General features: G+C 37.3%; 1 protein-coding gene across 1 annotated transcript in view; it reads right to left on the bottom strand.

Moving 5' to 3' along the window:
• CCSER1 (coiled-coil serine rich protein 1) overlaps positions 1-8,266 on the bottom strand; it is a 666,528-nt gene that overhangs the window by 657,548 nt on the left and 714 nt on the right. The gene's annotated exons all lie outside the window — the stretch shown is intronic.

Below are 8,266 nucleotides of genomic sequence, written 5' to 3'. Positions count from 1 at the left end.
AGGAAGTCTAGTACCCTGGATAGCTCCCTGTCATCAAAAGTGATTGGAGAGACTGAGGTCTGGCAGACTGGAAAAGAGAAGAGAGGATCCCTACAACTTCAGTTACCAATATATACTACATCCAAATAAAAAAATCTAAGGATTTCAAAATACTTCATCCATTCCTTTACTGCATTAGATCTCCAAGGCTGTGTGTCCTCTCTACCATCATCCAATAAACCTGGCTTTCCTTAGAAATATCCTGAGAGGCAACTTCTTCCTTTACTAAACAGCAATATAGAGTCTTTATAACTTACTGTTTTAAGAAGCACTTAAACCTGAGACCCTGAAAATTCCCAGAGAGATGCCATCATATTATACTTTCCCTCCAATCAACTTAGACCCTACATTTACACCTTGAGGTATCCTGTAGGTGTACCGACAGGTGTACGCAGGCATTGCCCTGACAGGGAATCAAATTGTGACTTCCTGGCTCATAGGTCATGCTCAATCACTGAGCCACACTGGCTGGGCTGAAATAAATTACTCAGTCCAGATCTCTAATATGAGTTTGAGTTTGGTTTAGAAATTGCCTTCTTTACCTAACCTGGAAGAATTTTCAGGGTCTCAAGTTTAAAGAAATTGGTAAAGAAATCACCTCCTTTATCTAACCTTTTCATCTGATGTTTCTGGAATATTTGCATGCTTTTTTGCCTTCATGTCTTTCTTAAGTATCCTAAAGAAGACTGGATGTTAGAAAGGAGAACTTACTAAATGTATTTAATATATTTAAACTTAATGCTCTGGCAGTTTGCATAACTATAAACAAAAAATAATCAAACAAGCAAAAATCAAGATAGTTTCTAGAGAAAGAATTGCCTATAATGTTTAAGCCTACATTTGCACATATTTTTACCATGTCTTTACTCATGTATACTTGCTTGGTTTTATTTATAAACCTAATATAGGTTTGTGATAAACTATTTTCTGCTGTTGTCCAAAACAAACAATAAACAAAGAAACCACACACACACAATAATAGCAAATCACTAACAGAATCACAGTATTTACCCATTGCTGTGAAACAGCTAATTGCAGTGAATAGGCAAATAAATCTGACATGCTCGTCTAAATTTGGTTGATAAGAAAGATGTATCACTAAGTCTCCCACAAGAGTTGAATTAAGGGAGTACACCTGGCTTAACAATCATTTTTTTAACACAGGCATACTGCTAGTTCTCATTAATGAATGATAAAAAGTGAAGAAGGCATTATACCTTCTGGAATATGTTTCTTCAGCTGTTCTACATTCCAAACATATGTACAAAGAAGGTTATGATGGAGAATAGAGAAGAGCCAGATCATTTAGAAATAACTGACTAAACAAAGAGAAACAGACAAATCCTAAAAATATAATGAGCACATTATGCAAATACTAGAGGCCCGGTGCACGACATTCGTGCACTGGGCAGGGGCGGGGGTGGGGCATTTCGGGGAGCAGGCCTAAGCTGCAGTTGGACATCCTTAATGCTGCCACAGAGGCAGGCTGCTGTGCTCGCCAACCATCAGCCTGGCACTGACCACCAGGGGGCAGCTCGTGCGTTGAGCTTCTGTCCCCTGGTGGTCAGTGTGCATTATAGTGACCGGTCATTCCGTTGTTCAGTCAATTCGCATATTACCCTTTTATTATGATGATTTGTATACACATATCACATTTGAGTACTAAACAAGACATGGAAAATGTATATTTCATTTATTGTGGATTATGCTGTTTGGGAACCATAGGGCGTGCATTCTTTTTGAAACAGAATGGCTTATACATAATAAGCATTTACAAATGTTTGCTGTCAGTGATGGTGAATGAAGTAGCTCTATAGTGGGGCATAGACATGTAAGGGGAGATTACATGTAGCAAAATGAGGCATCTCTAATGATGGGTGGAACCCAGAATTAGACTTGTAATTAGTGTAGGAAGCACTATAAAAACTTAGCTGTAAATAACTCCAAGAAGTCCAGCCAGCCTGAGTGTCTGGGGTATGGCAATATGCCATAAGTCACTGGCACCACAGAGATCCAAGAGTGAGTACTGGAAATTTAGCATACCTCTAGGAGCTGGCAATGTTTAAAGATCCAGGAAAGTGGTATTTTGTGGGCAGCCTCCTGCTATATAAAGGAACTCCGGAAATGAGATGGTTTCAGAGGGAGAAGCCTAGTCTTTAAAGACATAAAGAAGGCCCTGTCAAAAGGGCTTTGCTCAAACACTGGGAGAAATGGTGATATTGGGTAATTTCTCAAGAGGCAGGAGAAAATATTAAGTGAGAAATCAGTTTTAGTTACAAGAAAGAATCACTACTATAAATATGTTATATTGTAGTTGGGCATCAATGGCTTAATGTTAAGTCCCAAAGTGTTGGACTAGACCAGCCGTGGGCAAACTACAGCCCGCGGGCCGGATCCGGCCCGTTTGAAATGAATAAAACTAAAAAAAAAAAAAAAAAGACCGTACCCTTTTATGTAATGATGTTTACTTTGAATTTATATTAGTTCACACAAACACTCCATCCATGTTTTTGTTCTGGCCCTTCGGTCCAGTTTAAGAACCCATTGTGGCCCTCGAGTCAAAAAGTTTGCCCACCCCTGGACTAGACACAGGTCAATTTCCCACTACATAGAGGGATTGGTCCTGAATAAGGGGCATGGCTGAGACTCCAGTTAGTGATTAAGTTTTCCAACAGTGAAAACAGATTCTGACAACAGCTACAAAATAGGCTATACTTGAAATACTCAGTAAAAGCAATCATTATTTTCTTCCTGATATTAGACATCTACTGTTATTCACATTGTGGACTAATATAAACACATTATAAAATATATAAGTTTGGCCCTGAGCGGTTTGGCTCAGTGGATAAAGCCTCGGCCTGTGGACTGAAAGGTCCCAGGTTCGATTCCGGTCAAGGGCATGTACCTTGGTTGCGGGCACATCCCCGGTGGGAGTTGTGCAGGAGGCACCTGATCGATGTTTCTCTCTCATCGATGTTTCTAACTCTCTGTCCCTTTCCCATCCTCTCTGTAAAAAATCAATAAAATATATTAGTCTACTAGAGGGGTTCAAAATAATCAACTTTAACGCTCTGATTGTCCATTGACGTCTATAGAATCAGTCTTTAAATATTTCCTTTTCTGCAAACATTTGAACATTAATTAAACTCACATTTAAATTAATGAGTTGAAAAATAAAAGCCAAAAGAAACTAAAATGATATTACCATATGACATTTCCTTCGCATCAAAGACAACGTGGGTTAATAGACTGTACATGATCAACTCTGCTTAAGCAAGGTATTCAAAGTTCTGGTTGAAACTTTCCAGAAGATAAGTTGCATATCTCCAAATATGGAAAATATCTAATGTTTGAACGTCCTCTACATACAAGCACCTATTCTTAAAAGTATACTTGCTTACGTTTTACATTTCCATTAATGACTTGGAATATTCTGAACAGATGGGTAAGGAATTTTGCTTGCATGGCACTGAGGGTGCACAATGTCAGTGCTGAAAAGAACAATAAGAAGCTGAAAGCTTCAGCCTTGCAATTCCTTCAACACTTGTTCTGGTTACATGGGAAGCAAGAACATTCTCACTGAATACGATGGCAACAGGTCAGGTAATGCACAGACCGTGCTGAGCCCCGAGTTAAATCAGGAACATAGCCTCAGTTTCCTCATCTCTAAAATATGCACAAAAATATGTTTATAATTTTTGATAAATCACATGGCATAACATATAAACTGCTTATCATGGAGGAAGTGTTCAGCACATTATGGCCATTACTGTTGTTAATAAAAAATGTCATCACTCTGGCCAGGTGCTCAGTTTGTTGGAGCATCAACTCATACACCAAAAGGTGGAAGACACAGCTTTCACATTTCACTATAAATACTCTAGGTCCATGGTCAGCAAACTGGGGAGGGACCCCCCCACTTATTTTTTTGGTTGATTTTTCTTTGTTAAATGGCATTTAAATATATAAAATAAATATCAAAAATATAAATCTTTGTTTTACTATGGTTGTAAATATCAAAAAATTTCTATATGTGACACGGCACCAGAGTTAAGTTAGGGTTTTTCAAAATGCTGACACGCGCGTCATAGGTTCGCCATCACTGGCCTAGGTCATTGTTTCTCAAACTTAAGAGGGCATAAGCATCACATAGAGGACCGCACCCCAGAACCCATCCCAGAGTTTCTGATCCAGTCAGTCTGTGGTGAGATTGGCATTTTAACAATTCACTGGTGCTCTGCTCAGGGAACCATATTTTGAGAAATACTACTCTAACTTAAGAATTTGCCATTAGATTGTAAGATGATTCCTTATAAATTACCTTTCGATTTTTTTTAGTTTCAGAACAGAGTCATGGTATTCAAAATTTTAATCAGCTAAATTGAAATTTAAAAAATGTTAATAAAGTGCAAGTAATGCAAAACCAAAAGCTATGTTTTAAATTAATAGAGGCACAGAGCCACAGTTTGGCCAAACAACAAACTTCATCTGTCAATTATCTAAACCAGTGGTTCTCAACCTTCCTAATACCGCGACCCTTTAATACAGTTCCTCATGTTGTGGTGACCCCCAATTTCATTGTTACAAATTGAACATAATTAAAGCATAGTGATTAATCACAAAAACAATATGTAATTATATAGGTCTTTTCCGATGGTCTTATGCGACCCTTGTGAAAGGGTCATTCAAATTCCAAAGGGGCCGTGACTCACAGGTTTAGATTCTAAACAGAAATTTTTAAAAAATTGTTTAATATCATATCACAGAACCTAGTATGAATTTTTGACCATCACTGTTTATCTGGAATTTTATTTAGCCAGAATAAATAATTTAAAAATTGCAATATGATTATTGTAAAATAAAAACTGATAATATCTTGGTACTGTGTCCATTGCAATTTAGATTGGTCAGTTTTACATTTTTATATTATATTTAGTTTAAGCTACACATTGAAGTATATTTCATTTGTTATAGTGTTTTTCATTAATCTCCCCATCTTTTTTCACTGCTTATCCCAGCCCAGACTTTATGTTTTATTGTTAACTGACAGTCATGCATAGTGAAGATAATATATTTTTTATAGAAGTGTACATTTGCAATATAAAGCCAACAGATTTTGTCATTATCCAATAGGGAAATCATACTGAACTGTCAGTCATACAGTAGGAGAGATTACATTATCAAAGTGATACACTTGTGACAAACCAAACTCTTCAAACCAAACTCAAAAGAGACCAATTAACAGATAGTCTGGTTTTACTCTAACTTGGAAATCCTCCCATTCCTGCACAGATATGAAATTAGTGACTTACAGGTTTTTCACTTTTGTAATAACTATTATCTATTCAATCAACAAAATATATATGAAACTTTTAATTCAACTAACCTGAAAGTAATTGTATTGTTATTTATTGATAGTCATATCCAATATTTATACTATTTCTTTACTATCACCATAACATACTTTTGGGGAGTCATATTGAAAGACAGGCTAAAAGTCAATTCAGATGTTTCCCTTCGTATTCTTATAATGAAGAAATGCATTTTAAAATTTTTGTGTATGTTGAAACATAAATATATTTACAAAGAAAAAATAACTAAGTTCAGAATGCTGAGAGAAGACATGTTTCTATTACTAATACAATCTATTTACCAGAAGATAGTTACAATATCTTTAAAATTATTGCTACAATATTAAAATAGTTTCACACAATTCCTTCGTGGGAAATAATGTAAGAATAGATTAACTATTATATGGATGAATATTAATATTTAAAATAAAAATATTATAGAAAACATGTTTAATGAGCTATACATTATATATGAAGAATATAATATTAAGCATTCAATGAGTAAGTATTGTCTACAAATACATGTCAAGCATTTTTTTCCATTAAAAGGTAATATAAAGTCAAAGATTTGTTTTCTAAAGTACAAAATATGTGCTGACAATTCATTCCAAGAACAGAGTATACAGAATGTTGTACATCAAAACAGACTCACCCTGCACTTGGCACAACAAATTCAAGTGCAATAGCTACATCTATTTCAAAACAAACTTATCTTCACTATCCTATCTTTTGTTCTTTTCAATAATTCCAAGAGACTTGCCTCTTGTACCTCATATTCTCAGCCATAAGCCACTAATCCTATTTATCCTTTAAGATCAAGACCAGGCAAGTCTGCCTACCCCAGAAGCCTTTTCAAACAAAACCCGGTATGAAATGTTATTATCATGCTCTGAACTCCTGCAGCCCTCATTAGACATGCACTCTCTTATTGCCACGAGTTGTTAACTCTGTCCAAGCATGAGCTTCAGATTCCTCCCAAATGGGGAGTAAGCTCCTGCAGGGCAGGGAGCTAGGAAGTCATGTTCCCCACAATCCTTCAATAGCGCCTTGCACATGATAGGCCGTCTATTTTGAGTGCTATGTTGAATAATAAAATGCAATCATGAGTATTATATACAAAACATAATACATTTTCATTTTCTACTTCATGAATTTGATGTAAATTTACATCCTACAGCATAAATAATGCATCAATAAAATAAATAGTTGCCGATTCTCTGAGTGTCAAAAAACAAAATATATCCATAAATATAACTTTTTGATAATTGTACAATACAGTTTATCAAGTACATTGTAAAATTCCCCGTGATTTCTTCTACATTGCAATGATTCAGGAAAGTTAATGTAACAACACTCAGTGGGACTCTACGCCTGCATCCGAAGGTAATATATAAAACCGCACATGTTCCATGTTGAAAATGCATTTCAAACCAATATGAACATAACCGAATCAAAATAACAAATCCTTAACTCTGCTCTGCCTTCAAAATGAACAGGACTGGTAAGGAACTGGTAAGCTACTTTCACACTGGGAAAAAGAAAAAACTAAAACTGGCATGTTTTGATTAAAATAAGATGCTCTCTAATTAATATCAAAGATAGACAAATCACTCTGACAATAGATTGACCAGTTTACTTCTCTTTCTTCTCAATGAAATTATTGAAGGGGTAGTTGCAACATGGAACTTCAGTGTTATAGAGACTGTGCTTGGCCGGCAGGCCTTTGAGATATACCAATTTAAAATAATAATGACCCTGTCCTTCCACCTCAGTCACAACCCAGTCATCGACTCTGTAAAAGCAGAGGCTGCTAACTTTTAGGAACAAACAGAAATTTGTGGAAGCTTAGTTGGTAGACACTGTCCCAAGTCATATCTGAGCTTTAAGTTATGTCTCTGGAATTTGTACTTACTAGAAAGCAAATAGAAAGAGAAACAGAAACAAACTGTGGTAGCCTAAGTTAGTAGAATTTTAGATCGTCTCTTAAAAGCTGGCTTTGAGTCAATAGTAATCAATATAAATTCAGCTAGGTGTCTGCTTCACTTTCCTCCTAACATTTTTAATAAAAACATCTTTACAGTAAAATGTGTGTACATCATTTTAATAGCCCTTCTTAGGTGCAGGCGCGGACGGCATGTGTTACATTTCAGTGGGAAGGTATTCAACTGTAAAGATATTAGAAATGAAGCTGTTGAAATCAAGTAGGTACTTTGTCTTGTGGTCCTATTGATGGCCTGAAGAGTTAAGAGGAGTAGAGAATGAGTACAAAAACATGAAAGGGCACGAGATTTTCTAAGCAGCATTTTTTTTCCACCTGTTAAAAAAAAACAACACACACACACAAGTGATTCACTTCGTATTCCAGGTCCCACGAGAGAAGGTGGAAAAGCAAAATTGCTGCTAATTCTGAGAAAAATGAGGGAAGAGATGGGAGATGGGGAGAGCGTAAAGCGCCAGATACATTGAAAGAAACCCCGAGAAATTTCACAACTCTTTACCATAAATAGCCTTTCTGCTCACTCGGGATACCTCCTCCCTGACATCAGCACGGCTCAGCCCCGCGCGCAGCGAGCACCATTCACAAATCCCTCCGGCAGCCCTCCGCGCACCCTGCCCCAGGCGGACCGCGCGGGGTCCCAGGAAACAAGCCCCCAAAACATGCGGGCCCAAGGGGCCACCTGCGGTTTCGGCCCAGAACTGATTTCATTTTCCGGTGAAACAACGCATAGACTAGTCAGCAGCGCGAACGAACACACACACACACACACACACACACACACACACGCCTCCCGAGCCCTGGACGCGCCACCACAAAGCAATTTGTTGCCACTAAGTCGCTGCTGTTCCTGCGCCGCTGGGGAGGGTCTCGCCTCCAA

The sequence above is a fragment of the Myotis davidii genome, unplaced genomic scaffold, assembly GCF_000327345.1.
Source record: "Myotis davidii unplaced genomic scaffold, ASM32734v1 scaffold963, whole genome shotgun sequence".
NCBI classification, from domain to species: Eukaryota; Metazoa; Chordata; class Mammalia; order Chiroptera; family Vespertilionidae; genus Myotis; species Myotis davidii.
This window is presented reverse-complemented; position numbering and strand designations above follow the sequence as displayed.